Consider the following 17,992-nt stretch of genomic DNA (forward strand, 5'->3'; position numbering starts at 1 on the left):
TCCACTTTCTTTGGCTCAGTCTGAGAGAGAAAAGAATTATAAAGACACTCACTTGAAGTACCTGTTCTAGTTCTGACACCTGCATCAGGATTTCCAATTATCAAATCAGGTGTTTGTGATTTTGTCCACTTCCTTGCAGATGGAAGGTTTTATCTAGAACTGGATGCTCCCCCATGATCCATGCTATCTTCATATTCATTTTCTGATGCTCCCCCTGAAACTATGCTCTCTGAGTTGGATTCTTCAGTATTTAGATTTTCAGCACTATCAGAACTTGGCTTATCAGAACTTGACGAATCAGAACTTGAAGAGCCAGATGTATGTTCGGATGTTTCTTGAGATGTGGTAGGATCTTGAGTATGCTCCCCCTACATAGGTGCATCTTCCTTTAACGTAGTCACCACAGTTTCAATAACATCAGAGTTTAATCCATCAGAGTTTGCAGTATCAGGACTTAGACTGTCAGGATTTTCAGTATCAGAATATGGGTCTTCATTTTCAAATCTCAGCTGATCATGGTCAACGAAATCTTTAAGACCAGTGATCTTCTTGTCATCAAAAGAGACATTGATAGATTCCATGACCACTTTTGTTCTCAAATTATAGACTCTGAAGGCTTTTGTGGAAAGTGGATATCCAACAAAGATTCCTTCATCAACTTTTAGATCAAACTTTGATAGCTGTTCAGGATGAGTCTTGAGAACAAAACACTTGCATCCAAATACATGAAAATATTTCAGATTTGGCTTCTTTTTCTTCACCATCTCATATGGTGTTTTTCCATGCTTGTTAATGAGTGTTGCATTTTGAGTAAAACAAGCAGTCTGCACAGCTTCAGCCCAGAAATAGGTTGGAAGCTTTGCTTCTTCAAGCATTGTACGTGCAGTTTCAATGAAGTTCTATTCTTCCTTTCAACAACTCCATTTTGCTGTGGAGTTCCAGGAGCAGAAAATTCCTGCTTTATTCCATGACTTTTGCAGAACTCTTCCATTATCAAATTCTTGAACTCAGTGCCATTATCACTCCTTAAAATTTTCACAGAATCTTTGACCATTTTATCCAGCTGTTTGACATGATCAGTCAAGATAGATGCAGTTTCAGTTTTTGTGTGCAAGAAATACACCCATGTGTATCTGGTGAACTCATCCACTATGACCAACGCATACTTCTTCTTTGCAATAGACATGACATTTACTGGACCAAATAAATCAACATGTATAAGATGATAAGGCTCAAGAATTGATGAATCAGTCTTGCTCTTGAATGAAGATTTTCTTTGTTTGGCTTTCTGACATGAATCACAAAGACCATCAGGAGCAAATACTGTGTTTGGCAATCCTCTCACAAGATCTTTCTTGACCAGTTCATTTATATTGTTGAAATTTAAATGAGAGAGTTTCTTATGCCAATTCCAGCTTTCTTCAATTGATGCTCTACTTAACAGACAAATTGCAGAGCCATCAGTACTTGTTGAAAGATTAGCTTCATAAATGTTACCACGTCTGTATCCTTTTAGAACAACTTTGCCTTTAGATTTACTCACAACTTCACAGTGTTCTTCAAAGAAATCAACATGATAACCTCTGTCACAGATTTGACTTATACTCAGTAGGTTGTGTTTAAGTCCTGAGACCAGAGCTACTTGTTTAATTATGACATTTCCAAGATTGATATTGCCATATCCCAATGTTTTTCCAATGTTGCCATCTCCATAAGAAACACTTGGGCCAGCTTTCTCCACAAAGTTTGATAGCAGGGCCTTATTTCCAGTCATATGTCCTGAACATCCACTGTCCAGAACTAGAATATTTTTCCTGTTGCCAAGTATAAATGGAATGCCATAAACTACCACAATGAAAACAAGGATTTTGTGGTTTGTATCTAACAGACTGACTCTTAACTCCTGATTTTGAAGGTAAGGAGTTAATATTCTTATTTTTCCTGCAAAAAGAAGCCAGATGGTTAGAACTTCCACAGTTATGACATATTTTCCTAGGAGCATCAGGAACAGGTTTATAATCATTGCTTTTATTCACACCTTCCTTTCCATTCCTATTTTTCCTAGGTGATTTTACCTTGTTTGCATTCTTGACATCTTTCAGCTTATGCTTAAGCTGCTTCTTTATCATTAAGCCTATGTTTACTTCAGCTGTCTTTTCCTGTTTTAGTTTGTCAGAAGTTAATTCCTCTTTAACTTCTGATTTCTCATTATCATACTTTACAGTTACAAACTTAACAGGTTTTAACTTTGGCTTTTGCTTAACAACAGGCTTAATTTCTTCAGTTCCTTTATCATTCTTATTCTCTCCATAACCTAAGCCCTCTTTCCAATTTTCACTACTTAGCAAATTTTGAGTTGTTCTGCCGGAGTTAGTCCAAGTCCTGATTATCTCTCTTTCCTTTTCTAACTCAGTTTTTAGAGATTCATTCATTTTTAGCACTTCATCCCTAACATAAAAAGCATCATCTCTATCCTTCTGAGTTTGATGGAACATGACTAACTCTTTTTCTAAGAAATCATTCCTTTTCTTAAATGCAAGATTTTCAGAAGTTAATATTTCACATGTTAAAGTTTGGTCTCTATAACTAACAAACATGGTTTTAAGATATCTTCTCAACTCATTAATATCATCAGTATGAAAAGCATAAGTAGTCTGAGGTACCTTTGTTTCAGCAGCTTCAGAACTGCTCTCAGCACTTTCTTTATCAGCATTTGCCATCAATGCATAGTTCTCCTCACTTTCAGAGTCTGAAGTGTCTGTCCAGCTTTTCTGCTTTGTGACAAGAGCCTTGCCTCTGTCACCCTTTACCTTCTTGCAGTCAGGAGATATGTGGCCTTTCTCACCACAGTTATAGCATTTAACATTGGTGTAATCTCCTCTGTCAGACTTTCCTCCTCTGCCTTCAGATCTTCTGAAATTCTTCTTATCAGAACTTATGCTTTTTCTGGAAAACTTCTTTCCCTTCCTGAACTTCCTGTATGCAATCTTTGTGATTCCTTTCACCATAAGAGCACACAGCTTCATCATCTCCTCATCAGCATCAGTCTCAGGCAAGCTTTCAGAATCTGAGTCATCATCACTCTCAGAACTTGATGACTCAGTATCAGACTTTATGAAAAGAGCTTTACCCTTGTCTTTCTTTGAGGAAGCTGCTTTGGGGAATTCTTCTTCAGCCTTAAGAGCAACTGCCTTTGACTTTCCTCCTTTCCTCTTGCTTCTTTGTTTCATCTCCAGCTCATGAGTCTTGAGCATTCCATAGATTTCGTCAACAGTTGTTTCATCAAGATTGTAGTTGTCTCTTATTATCGTTGCCTTCAAATCCCAGCATTCAGGAAGAGCTAACAGGAACTTAAGGTTTGAATCTTCAAGATCATACTCTTTATCAACCAATGACAAATCATTCAAAAGTTTGACAAATCTATCATATAAATCATTCAATGACTCATTAGTCTTTGAGTCAAAGTGTTCATACTCTTGAGTGAGTATTGTCTTCCTGTTCTTCTTAATTGTGTCAGTTCCCTGACACCTTGTTTCCAGAGCATCCCATATCTCCTTAGCAGTCTTGCAGTTGATTACCCTGTTTGACATTACATTATCAATGGCACTATGCAGTAAGTGTCGTACCTTAGCATCCTTAGCAATTGATGCTATGTCCTCAGCAGTATAATCACTCTTCTCCTTTGGTACGGTCATTGCTGCTTCACCTGCAACTGCAACAGCGAGTTTGGTTGGTTTGTGAGGACCTTCCTTGATTCTATCCAGGTATTCTGGATCTGTTGCTTCCAGGAACATGGTCATCCTTACCTTCCATATGGGATATTCAGATGGTCTCAGTATGGGGACTCTGATGGTCTCATACCGACTCTGAATTTGTGTCTTTGGTGGTTCCTCAGTTGTGGTAGGCTTAGTTGGAGTTTCTGTGTCCCACATGATTGTGTTTGGATCTTTAACTGTATGTAAGTTAACAGATAGGCTCTGATACCAATTGTTAGGTCACACACACACTGTAGAGGGGGTGAATACAGTGAATAGTACACTCAAATCGAACTTTAAGAACTTAAGTAACAGAAAACAAACTTTATTGAAACAATAAACTCTGTTATAGTATGGAACTGTTACCTCTCAGTGATGAACAAATATCACGAGAGCTGCTAGGGTTACAATGAATAATCTTTTCTAATAATGATAACACTTATAGTGTAAACCCTATGTCTGTGTTTATATACTACACAGTTACAAGATAATCGCAAATTGATATGGAATATAATTCTGCTTCCTAAAATATATCAATCAGATATCTTTTCTTCCAAGTATTCCATTCTTCACGGAATTCCTTCTTCATGCATATCTCTTCTTATGTTTATCTCAATCTTCTTTCCTTTAATCAGCTACTGTCCTTATTTGATTGTCCTTCAGCACTTAAGTTCTGATATATATCTTCTGATGATTATCTCCTGATAATATAAGTACTGATATCCTTAAGTCCTGACTTCCAGTATAAGTACTGATCAACAGTTAAGTACTGATTTATCCTGTTCACGTAAGATCTGAAAGCTAAATATAAAACATATTAGCCATGACATTATCAAATATATCTAACAACAACATCAATCTATCACAGAATAAGAAACCCCCAAATTTCAATTAAGAACATTCATACGGGTTATAAACCCTAATTTTAAAATTTCAAAATCAAACTCAAATTTGAACATGTTATTGAACTCCAAATCAGATGTATGACATATGAATATCATCAGGAAAACAAGCTCTACAACATGCAATCATCAAATCATACAAACAATCATCCGAACAAAAATTCATATTTTTAATAAAATAAATTCGAAAATAAATAAATTTTTAGAAAAATAACCTTGATTTCTGCAGGTGTATGGATTACAGAATCTGGTAGAGCTCTTCAAGACCTTCAGATTGGTTACTCGAGCTTTCCAAACCGAATTCAATAACACCTCCAAATGCTTGTTTGATTCTTAGAACAGTTTTAGGAAATTAGGGTTTTTCTCTGAAAATTATATAATTATCTGTCTGCAAATGATTTTGATATGATATAAAATACGGTAAAAGGCTATTTATAATTACGGAAAATTAGTATCCCGTTGGATCATTCAGGATATAAAACGGTACGTTTATTTGTAAAAACTGATCCAAACGGTATCGATTTTCGGGATAATTATCCAAATCAGTACAATTTGTACTGCGGTCTTGGTCTCAGTGCCTGGTTACACGTATTACGAAGTGATAATTGTGATAGTTTAATAAAAAGCTCCCGTTTATCGAAAATATGGGTTTTATTGATTTACCGAAACGAATATTGTATCAAAAATGTTGCGCCGGGACCCGTGCAGGACAAACCGTACGCCGGATCGAAAATGTCGAAACATGGAATATGCTCGGAATATTACAATTAGGTTAGGAAGGAGTTCTCGAAAGAGTTTCGGGTTCCAAAAACTTAACAACGGTTGACGTCGGTTGATTCCCGTTTTTATAAAATAGATTTTAATTGACCGGAAAAAGATTTTAGAAATTTCATATGATTCTTATAAATCCATAAACCAACATAAAAATAATTAGGAAGATATGACAATTATCTATATTTTATTTTGGACATATAAAAATTAAAATACTCAATTAATATTTTTTTTTTGAATATTCAAGTACAGATAACACTTAACAATTAACTCACAGAATATATACTGAACACACATAATAATTATATAATAGCAAAAATAATTACACGATATATCCCGGATATTACATATAGGCTGGGTCATATTAGTGAAAATAGACTGCGGACATTGCATAAGGAAGGGTTACTTGACCCCTTTAATTTTGAATCATATCCTACATGTGAGTCTTGTCTATTGGGTAAAATGACCAAATCTCCATTTAGTGGACATGGAGAGAGGGCTGCAGATTTGCTAGGATTGGTACACACAGATGTATGTGAACCAATGTCTACGCAATCCATGGGTGGATTTTCATACTTCATTACTTTCATAGATGATAGATCTAGATTCAGATATGTGTATTTGATGAAACACAAGTCTGAAGCCTTTGAAAAGTTCAAAGAATATAAACATGAAGTGGAAAAACAAACTAAACACAGTATTATAACTCTTCGATCAGATCGAGGTGGTGAATACTTGAATGGAGAGTTTCTAGATTATCTCAAAGAAAATGGTATGGTCTCCCAGTGGACTCCTCCATATACTCCACAGTTAAATGGGGTATCTGAAAGGAGAAATAGAACTTTGTTAGACATGGTTCGGTCCATGATGAGCTATGCGAATCTTCCAGTATTCCTATGGGGTTATGCATTGGAAACCTCAGCATATTTACTGAATAAGGTGTCTTCCAAATATGTTCCTCAAACACCATATGAGATATGGAAAGAAAGGAAACCGAGTCTTAAACACGTTAAGATTTGGGGATGTCCAGCTTATGTCAAGAAAGTTCACCCAGATAAGCTGGAATCTCGATCCGTAAAATGTAATTTTGTGGGATATCCTAAAGAAACTTTGGGGTATTACTTTTACATCGATCATCGGGTGTTTGTCTCCAAACATGCTACCTTCTTGGAAAAGGAGTTTATCCTTGAAGGAAACAGTGGGAACAAAATTGAACTGGATGAAGTTCAAGAAGCACAAACTACTACGGATCAAGTGGAAACACATGTTCAGACTGAACAACCTTCTATGGAACAGCCCATTCATAGGACAGGGAGAGTGTCTCGCCAACCTGAGAGGTATTATGGCCTTGTCATTGAGAATGACAATGAGTTGTCAATCATTGATGATGACAACCCTGTGACCTATAATCAGGCTATGAGTAGTGTTGACTCAGAGAAATGGCATAGTGCCATGAAATCCGAAATGGAATCTATGTATACCAACCAAGTATGGACTCTGGTTGAGGCGCCTAAAGGTGTTAAGCCTATTGGGTGCAAGTGGGCATACAAAAGAAAGATTGGAGCAGATGGCCAGGTGGAGACCTATAAGGCCAGGCTCGTGGCAAAAGGATTCAAACAAAGGCAGGGGATTGACTTTGATGAAACTTTTTCGCCTGTGGCCCTGTTAAAATCAATTCGGATTTTGCTTGCGATTGCTGCTTACTACGACTATGAGATCTGGCAAATGGACGTGAAAACGACCTTCCTCAATGGGGAACTTGAGGAGGAAGTGTATATGACACAGCTAGAGGGTTTTCTTTCCAAGGGAAATGAACACCTAGTGTGTAAGCTGCTGCGAACCATATATGGTTTAAGGCAAGCTTCTCGTAGATGGAACATCCGTTTTGATGAGACAATCAAAGAGTTCGGTTTTATCAAAAACATAGATGAACCATGTGTCCATAAGAAGGTTAGTGGGAGCGCGGTAACATTTCTTGTATTGTATGTGGATGACATACTTCTTATAGGAAATGATATACCGATGCTATAATCAGTCAAAGTATGGCTATCAAAGAACTTCACCATGAAGGACTTGGGAGAAGCATCCTACATTCTCGGTATGAAGATCTATAGAGATAGATCTAGAAGAATGATAGGTCTTACCCAGGGTACATACATCCAGAAAGTGCTTAAAAGGTTTAGCATGGAAAACTCCAAAAGAGGTCTCATACCGATGAGCCATGGAGTGTCCCTTTCCGAAAAAATGTCTCCTAAGACACCTGAGGAAAGAGAGCGTATGAGTAAGATTCCTTATGCTTCAGCAATATGATCTATCATGTACGCGATATTGTGTACAAGGCCTGATGTTGCTTATTCAATTAGTGTGATGAGCAGATATCAGTCCAATCCAGGTGAAGACCACTGGAAAGCAGTGAAAAACATCCTTAAGTACTTGCGAAGGACTCAGGACATTTTTCTTGTTTTTGGTGGTGAATCTGAGTTGAAAATAGAGGGTTATACTGATTCTAGTTCTCAATCAGAAAGTGATATTAAATCCATGTCAGGGTACGTGTTTACTCTGAATGGTGGTGCAATTCAGATTGTTGAAAGAGGAGATGTCAACGTCGAGAGAGTTGACACACATAACAATGTAGCAGACCCACTCATAAAGCCACTTTCTCAGAGTCACTTTGATCGTCATAAAGACAAGATGGGTATTAGATACCAGAGTGATTGGCTTTAGTACAAGTGGGAGATTGAAAGAGATATGTCCTAAGTCCAATCATGTATGAGGATTTAGGAATAACTTTTATGTAATCTGTTTTGATTTTATTGATATTAATAAAAGGCTTGTTTTGTTTTTATTGCGGGCTCTATCTATTTAAATGTTTAAATAAGATATACCACAGTTTAGAGTAAAGCTTTTTATGGATTGTGATGAGATCATAATAATGAGACCTAAAAGATGATAACTCTAAACTTAAATAGTTCCTGGTCGTAGGATTACTAACTGGTAATTAATAATCCGCAAAGATCGGTATATACTATGCTTGCTTCATTATAAAGGATGTCTGTTCTCATAGACATTTGTGTGGTGACACTATAGCTAGTATGTAGGTGCTTATTATAGAATAAGTTCACTGAACATGACTCACACAGCTAAATAACTGATGGATTTCACTCACGTGTCAGCAGTTGTTCACATAGTGATAGTTGTACAAGTATCCTTAGACTTGAGATCATCATAGTCATCTTGTGTACACTGAACTATGCTTTGGTTTAGTTCTTAGTTTCAAGGGACAATTATAAGGGCTCTACTGGGTATAGGAATTTGTACACGAAGATAATGTATGATCAATAAAGGATCTACCCCTTCCAGTGTAGGAAGAGAATGTTCAATGCTGATCCACTTATGTTAGTTTAGGAATCTCTGGCCAGAATGAATGAAATTAGAAAGAAGTTTCTAATTTACATTAAATAGAACTAAGCATAATGAATGGGAAAGCAAGTGATTAAATAAGATAGGCTTGACACAAGTTCCATGCCTTGTATTTAATCGTGACATTGCAGGGTAGAAGGAATTAATTGTACGATAACTACTCACTGAATAGGTTCTTGCTATTCTAAGAAGTGAATTCGTATTATCCGGATAGTCGTGATATGCTGAGAAGTATCCCTCAGGATGTAGAATAAATATGATTAATTAATTAATCATATTTAATGAATTAGAGAATTTATATAAATAATGATAAAATAGTTTTATTATTATTTATTTCTACTACCGGCTTAATATTGAACCTACAGGGTCACACCATAAAAGAGAATGATTTAATGGTGGAGGAATTAATTAATAATGGATGATAATTATTTATTTATGAAATAAATAATTAATTGGCAAATTTAATAATTGATTAAATGAGATTTAATTGATTATAAATTAATTAATAAAAGGTTCTTAATATTATTAATTAAGAATTTAATTTTTGGAAATTAAATCAAGTGAGAGAATTATTTCTAAAGAGTTTAGAAAGAGGATTAATAATTAAAAGGTGTTTTAATTATTAGTGAGAATAATAAAGGGTTAATAATAATAATATTTTATGGGAAAATTTTCAGCTGAAATTTTTTCCTATAAATATACTATTATAAACCCTATTTTTGCCTCAACCAAAAAGATTTACAAAACCCTAATTCTCTCAATCTCCTCCTCCTTCATTACATCGTTTTCTTGGTGGATACCGGTGGAGTGCTTCACACTTGAGGAGCAGCTGCTAAGGATCTCCGTTCATCGTTCTTGGATCAATATTAAAGACCTCCATCTTTCCATTAACGTAAAGCTTCTTAAGGTAAACACACTGAACTACGAATTAAATATTATTTTTCGCATGGATCCTGCGGAGGGTTTTGGTTTTTTTAAGATTAAATTTACTTTTTCGATGCGTTTATGTGCTAAAAACCCTTCAGGTGTATCCATTTTTCCTTGCTCGTAGTTGTCCACCATTTATCGGCTTGCAGTCGTATCTATATTCGACATGTAATTCTATCTGCTACACGAAACTATTTCATTTCTTTTGTAATCGTCAAAGAACAGACTCTACGCAAAAGGAGAGTTTGTGAATATGATTTTGATTGACAACTGGATAAGGAATAACATTGCAACAAATGATTGGAAGAATCTGTAGATCAGTAAATTGAAGGAAGAAGAATGAGTGAAGAGTGAGACAACCATATTCGTACTCAAGATGGCAAGTCTTTCATACTATATGGCATACAACACATGATTAGGTGGCGTCCCACCCGACTCTTCATCATTTTGACAAAGCGTCATACCATAACACTGTTTGTCTCAATCAGGAATTAATAATTTGAGAAAAGAAACAATTCAGAAGGAATACAATAAATTTTCTTTCATTTTTGCCTCATATGATTTATCAACAGAAGAAGCTCATACGTATTCAAGAATCAAGAAGAACATATGCTATTGTATTAGAAGAAAGAATGTCAGTGTTGATCACCTTCCACGTTTCACCTACATATGCCTTCAGAATCGTTCGAATACAGGTTCACCGTTCAAGTCACGTCATTGCTTCGAAGTGCTGTCTGGAAATGCCTTCACATCAAATGCTTCAATAATTTGATCTTAATCGTGTCCTTCCGAAATTTATAATCATTACTTCCGATTTCCTCTATGTCGCATAGAATAACAATTGATCCCGCAATGTCTCAACTCCGTCAATAGGGATACTATTTTTCTCCAATCATTTGGAAGATTCTTCCATTTCCTTCAATCATCCGCTGTCCATTCAAATTACGAATCTCGTTAAATTTTAACAATTTCATGAATTGGGTAAATAATGGTTTAATATGTTGATTTAATTATTGACATTATTAAACAAAGTTTACTTTCATCTTTCACGAAAAACATTTCTTCCTGCTGGTGGGTCTACTTGGTCCTTCAAATTAACAACACTGAGTCTATATTCATTCTTCTTTTTAAGTCATTTTCTGTTTATAATAAGAAGAACTTAAGTTGTAACTCGACAACCAAATTGTAAAACTCATTTTATGCGAAAATCTTCTGAAAGTTGATTAAGAAAATCTTTTCCGAAATCTCATTTTAAAGTTTTGGAAATCAAATATTTGGTCGTCATTAATATATAAGTTACTTGCTATTTTTTATGATTCACCAATGAAATATCTAATTAAAAGAATACCCATTTAAGGGTCTATCTACTTTGGTACTTCTTCCACTTTTCCATGGATCTTGCTCACACTTATTAGTCGACGAAACTTCATTTACCGTCGTATATCATTTTATTCACAATTCTACCACAACGCTGACATTTAGTACTGTCTCTGACATTCTTGTCATCGTCCTTGATGTTATGCTTGCAACCACGCATGCGATTCGATGTTCCGTCTGTAGATAAGGTCACACCTTCTTGCTAGTCTTACCTAAACCTAGTAAGGTATACATCATTACTCGCGCAACGCTCGGTATGTGATAAGAATCCTCTCGCGACGATGGTGCCTTTGCAGCTTGCAACTTTGGCTCTTCCTCAGCTTCCATCAACTTGTTGCCTCCAGCGTGGAGCTCGTCCTATTACCTAATTTTAAGTTAAATCGTACCAATACTCACCTAGCTTCCCTTACACAAATGCTCACAAAATCAATCGCATTTTCTTCAAAACCCCATGAAAAGTAGGGTAACATACACAGTCTCCGTCGATTCCTCATTATTGTAGGATCTGAGAACTCAATATACCTATAACGTTGCGATATTCGTCTTACACTTTCTCAATAATCCTATCTTACCAACTCCATATCGGATCTGCTAACCCTAATTCGCACTCAACTCAACTTAACACGAGTATGCCTAGGGTCTTTCCTATCTCAGATGGCCTATTATTTCTATATTACACTCACCTATTCTTATTTCAGTGACCAATAACCTGTAGCTCTGATGTCAACTTGTAACAACCCAAATCCGGGGTCAAGATTTGATGTCACTAAACAATCTTTACATAAAATAAAATAATAAACAAATAACCCCTTAAATCCGGATCATTTACAGGTTATGGTATGAAACAAGAATCTAACCTTCTACAACTCACAACAATTACAATACAAGTTTAAATACCTTTATGCTAACGTCTTTGCCATATCTTTCTAACATCTTCGTCCTCCCGCAGCGGAGATCTTTTTAACTTCTACTGTCTAACGAAATCTATTCACTTTTATCTTTATCTGCTTCTGGAGGAAATAAGAATTTACAAAGCAAGAGTGAGCCAACAATGCCCAACAAGTATATAATTTGAGTTTCAAGCATTAATTTCAAAGGAAAATTCCCGGACAAAATCTTTAAATAATTTTAAACAATTCTATTTATTTGAGTGAGTTGAGCGAATAAACGTTGGCTGTCACCATCCTCTAACTATACATCCAAAAGTGATAAGCGATTCCCAAATTCTTCTCAAGAATCAGGGTTTTGTCCAGTTTTTGAAATCATAAAACATTCGAGAAAGAATGCCGTTAATGGTGATCAACAACAAATTAGACTGGACACTAGTTTGCATCTATATCCTGCTGATCAGTCAGGATATAGTGCAGATCTATACCTACCTGTATAGATCCAGTCGGGTCCCCAGGCACTACGGCCCTTCTCAAGGCACCGGTCATGTCCCGGTCCTTAGGATTAAGTAAAACTTAATCCCACACGTCATCATTATCCAGCCCGTGGAATATTTTGATGTCAAATAATTTTGAATTCAAAACATCCCAATTCAGGGTTCGCAAATAATCCGAAAGAATGGGTATTTGCTCAAGAGAGCAATCGAATTATAGGAACAATAATGAAAAGAACATGCATAATAAGAGTAACTGCAGCGAAATGTAAAACATTTAACTATTCTGAACTTAGAATAGGAACGAAGAAATAATTGCCGTATTTTTAAAAGAAAGTTGAGGAATACTTGCCTCGATAAGCTTTAATCGCTATTACTAGTTGACTTTGGTTCGACTTGAACGTTCGTCTTTATCGTCAAATTACTATTCCATTCTGGATATGATCCCAAAATTCAGGCCCATGAATTGGAATTTCGTTGATCTCGACGTCTAATCACTAGATCGTCCCTAGTCCGATGTCGATATTCGGGTTTTCCGTCTAGGACCTACAGGGTTGAAATACCCTATTTCAGATATTCGCTTAAGCTCAACTTAATACCACTATCATTTTTACCCATGCGATTTCATAACCCAACTTATATTTATATGTATAATTAAAATACACATAGCAATTAGGGTTCGCATTTTCCAAACTCGGTTCGATATTTATTTTCAGAAAATACGTATACTCGTCGGTTTAAAAAAACTAGTAAACGATTATTTATAAATTATTTTGTCTCAATCGTAATTAAGTTCGTATAATATAACTATATATAGTTATTCGACGTCTTCGATAATTATAGGTTACGTTCCCGTATTTTCGGAATTAATTTCCTGAAAATCGGGCAGTGTCTCCTCTGTTTATCGGCCTACCCGTCGAAATCAAATCTACGTCAAATTCACAAAAACAATCCAATCACAACCAATTCCACAAATCCCAATCACCGATATAATTCAGTTATTAATTATTTTTATTCGTATTTTTATGTTTTTATTCATAAGACTCAGATGAAAATCATCACTGTCCACCGTCGGCTCACCGAGGCTCATTGCCGACGGCGGTAAAATTCGTCAGTTCCCGATAAATGTCGGGTTTCCATACGAATCCCACCGATTAATAAATAATTATTTCCGCACGATTAATTTTTATTTAACTGATATTAATCAAAATATTCCTGTAGAGAAACCAATAAAATAATTAAAACAATTCCAATTCGGCAAAATAACACGCGCGTAACAACCACGCGCACCAAATACCACAATCAGAAACCACAGAACACCGGCGAAAATAGGCCGGAAAAGAACACAGGCGGCAAAACGAAATGGAACAGGGGAGGAGGGAAAGTCACCTCGCCGGAATCAGGCCGGCGGCAACCAACAACCTCGCTAAATCACAAGCAATTACACACACACAATACACACACACACATTGCACACACACCACATCTATATATATATATACACATATATACCAATATATACACCCGAATAAAGAGCCAAACAGCAAAAGGGGGGGGGGTAGTGGAGATGCGGCCGGAAAAAGGCTCATCGGAAAGCACAACGACAAGAACAGGGATACAGGGAATGAAGAAAACGGAGGGAGTGAGATTGAACAGAGAGGATCGATCGAGAGAAATCGAGAGAGGAGGGAAGGAGAGACGACAGAGAGCGAGAGAGAGATTGGGGAGAGATCGACGAGAGAGAGATGAAAGGCGGTGGTAAAGAACGGGGATAAACACCCTTCTATTTATTAATTAATTTTATTTTATTTTTCTTTTTCTTGGTCCGCCTCGTGTCCCAATCTGCTCGCAGCCCTGAATTTAACGATATAATTTCAAAGATTCAAATAAATAAATATAAAAAGAATTATTCCGAAATATAATTAAAGTTCTTGGAATAGTTAAAAACTAATAAACTAAAATTTTCAAAATTTTTAAATCATTTTTTGACTCGTAACTAACACCAGCATTTAACACTTAATCGAATAAACGCGCGGGAGAAATTAATCCTAAAAATTTCTAAAGTAATTTAAAATTCTCGAACTATTCCAAACTTAATAAAATATGAATTTTGTAATTTTTGAAACATTCTGGAATTAAATACGGATTTTACGAATAAATAAAATCAGAAAATAATACAGGGCTAAATAATTGATGAAATATTGATTTCTAAATTTTATAAAATCCTAAAAATAATGATTAAGATTATAAAACAAAAAAAATAATTTTAGAAATAATTTTTAGCATTTATAGGAATAAATGTTCAATAAAATCACTTTAAAATGAATTAAATTCATGGAGCTCGATAATTAATTATTAAATTAATCTTCGCGTTCAATAAATCACAAAAAATTAATAATACAACACATAACTGACAGAATCATCACATATTTTATTTGCTAAATAATTTGAAAATTACAATTTCATACCGGATCCTAAAATAGGTTACTTAGCCGCTAAATAACTATAAAGACGATACAATTTTAATACCAGATTTGGATAATTATTAAAACAGGGACTGTTATAAAATACTTTATACGAAAATAAAGTAATAATATCTCGTCTTTTGGGAATACGGATTTTTATCAATCTATAAAATGATTAGCGTATCGAAAATTTCACGCCGGGCTCGTACGGATCAAACCGTACCCCGGATCGAAAAAGTCAAAACATGAAAAGTGTTTAGAATTATCATATTAGGTTATGAAGGAACTTTCGGAAGAGTTTCGGGTTGTAATAACGCAAAAACGGTTGAAGTGGGACGATTTCTGATTCTAAAAAGTAATTTTACAATTACATAAAAAAATAATCATTATTAAATCTATAATTTTTATAAAATCACAGAACACTTTAAAAATTACCGGAAAAATACCAAAGCTATCTATATTTTATTCTAGATAATTAAAGATTAAAATATCTAAAAAATTTCAAAACTAAACATCCAAATATTAATATCAATCACCAAAAAAAAATCACCAAAATTCACATAAAATCACATAATAATTATTTATTGATAAAAATAATTACATAATATTTCTTAAACTTTACAATCTATGTCCTCGAGGAAACCCTAATTATACCCTTGCTTCTTTTTTAGTACAAATTTCTCTTTCCAGTTAAACTGTCTAATCTTTAATCCACTACTTTGTCCAGACACTTGTTATTCCTTTCCTTCAGTTAAGGCTGGAAATTATTCTCATATTATTGCTTTTTATCACCTCCTGGCATTCGAATCTTGAATTTCTAACTTCTTCCATATCCTTGTTGATTCTTTAGCAATCTTAATGACACTCAACCTTTCCTTTCTACTCAAGGTATATGTCACTACACTGGCTTTGCTTAAGTGGTTGTTAATGGAATAAGCAGAATCTCTTGTTAATCCCGGCCAAAATTCATAATTGAAAACTTAATGTATAGTTGCTTCCCTTCTAATTTTTTTAGGTAAATCCTCGGGCATTCTACGCGGACCTTCTTAGTCTTTGAATAGCTGAGGATGTTATCAATAAATACAATTATGCTTATCCAAGCACTCCTTATACACCATATTCATTAAATCCTTAGAGATGACTGGTACACTTGTTAATCCAAATAACATCACCAGAATTTGTAATGTCCATGTCTCGTTTTAACCGCAGTCTTTGATACGTCCTCAAGCTGGATCTTGAGTCAACCTTCGAGAACTAACACCCTCCTTAAATTAGGTCATATAAGTAATCAGTTTTAAATAGGTGTTACTTATTCTTATTCGTCATCTTGTTAAATAATAGAATTTTGTTAACTCTTTGAATTCGAAATGGATTCTTAATCTATTTCTGCGATAATCGGTACATAATCTCATAATTTCATTTCTCTTCTTCCATAACATCACTAGTGCATCCCACGGGGATATATCTGGTATGATTGCTTCCCTTTCCAATAACTTCTGCAGTTACTTAACTAATTCTTGCATTCCCACTAGCCATTCAACATGGAGTCTTTGACACTGGTTTAACTCAAAATACTATATCAATGAGAAATTTTATCTCATAATCTAGGGTAATCTTAGTGATTTATCTGGAGAGATTCCCGACATTCATTTACTACTCGAATTTCTTCCAGCTTAAGTACTTTCTTCTTCATATCTCTACATATGGTGGATCTACTTTATATCCTTGGCTTATTAACTCCTTTTCTCACATGATTAGAAGAACTTCTTATCTTGCTTCTGCCCTCGGAACTTACCTTACTATTGGCTTTCGTACACTTTACAATTTGCTTCTTCTGGAAATCAATCTTTGCCTTATGACAGGACAACCAATCCGTTCTTAAAATCGCATCGAACTCTTCTAGCTCGAAGGGTGTCAGATCAGTTAAAAAAGAATACTCGTGGATTCTAATTGACATTTAAGACAGAGGTGACTCACTGAAACTCCATCTTGATTGACCAATTTTATGGTTAAAGGCTCGGCTAAGTCTTCTAATATCAAATTAATTTTATTCATACATTTTTTTGGTATAAAGGACTTAGACGCTCCTGACTCAAATAAAACCGTAAAGAGTACGGAGTTGAGAGAAAGCATACCTGCGACTACGTCCGAATCCTAAGGGTTAGATCCCTTGGTCATTTTGAAGGTTCTGGACCGGGCTGTGCTGGACGTTGGTCCTTGAGATACAGTACCTTGAGTAGCATTTCCATAACTCCTTGTACTATGTCCAACCTTCCCACAATTGTAACAAGTCACACCTTGATTTTCTAGCTTGCATTCCGATGCATAATGACCCTTATGACCACATTTTAAATATTGAACATCCTTTATGCATGAACCACTATGTCTCCATCCACATGACTTACAATCCACTGCCGACTTGACTGATTGGGCTGGATTGGAAGCAACTGAAGTATCACTAGACCTAGCCTGGGAGAACTTCTGTCTCCTGAATCTTTTATTCCTATTTTGGCCAAACCGTGTCTGAAACTTCTGGCTGGATTCTCCTTGATCTGTCTTGTCGATAACAACCTTAGGCTTCCTCTTCCTATCACCCTTCTCCTTGATAGCCAACTTCTGATCACTCTCAATTAATGGGGCGACATGAACTACGGAAGGTAATGTCTTGAGTTGCAATGCCACAACACCACTGCGAATTTCCGGCTTCAACCCTTGTTGAAACCTCCTTGCCTTCTGGGTCTCTGTACTTACATATTTAGGAACTAATCGGGCCAATTCCGTAAACTTGGCCTAGTATTCCAACACACTTCTTTCACCTAATTTCAATTCTAAAAACTCAACTTCCAAATGATTCTGTAGACAATTTGGAAAATACTTTTCCAAGAATAATTCTGTAAATCTGGCCCAAGAAACAGGGCCTTCTCTTTCCATCGCATGAGTGGATTCCCACTAATAATTTGCTTCACCCTTAAGGAAATAACTCAAATAATCCAT

Source organism: Apium graveolens, chromosome 2 (genome assembly GCF_009905375.1).
Source record: "Apium graveolens cultivar Ventura chromosome 2, ASM990537v1, whole genome shotgun sequence".
NCBI classification, from domain to species: domain Eukaryota; kingdom Viridiplantae; phylum Streptophyta; class Magnoliopsida; order Apiales; family Apiaceae; genus Apium; species Apium graveolens.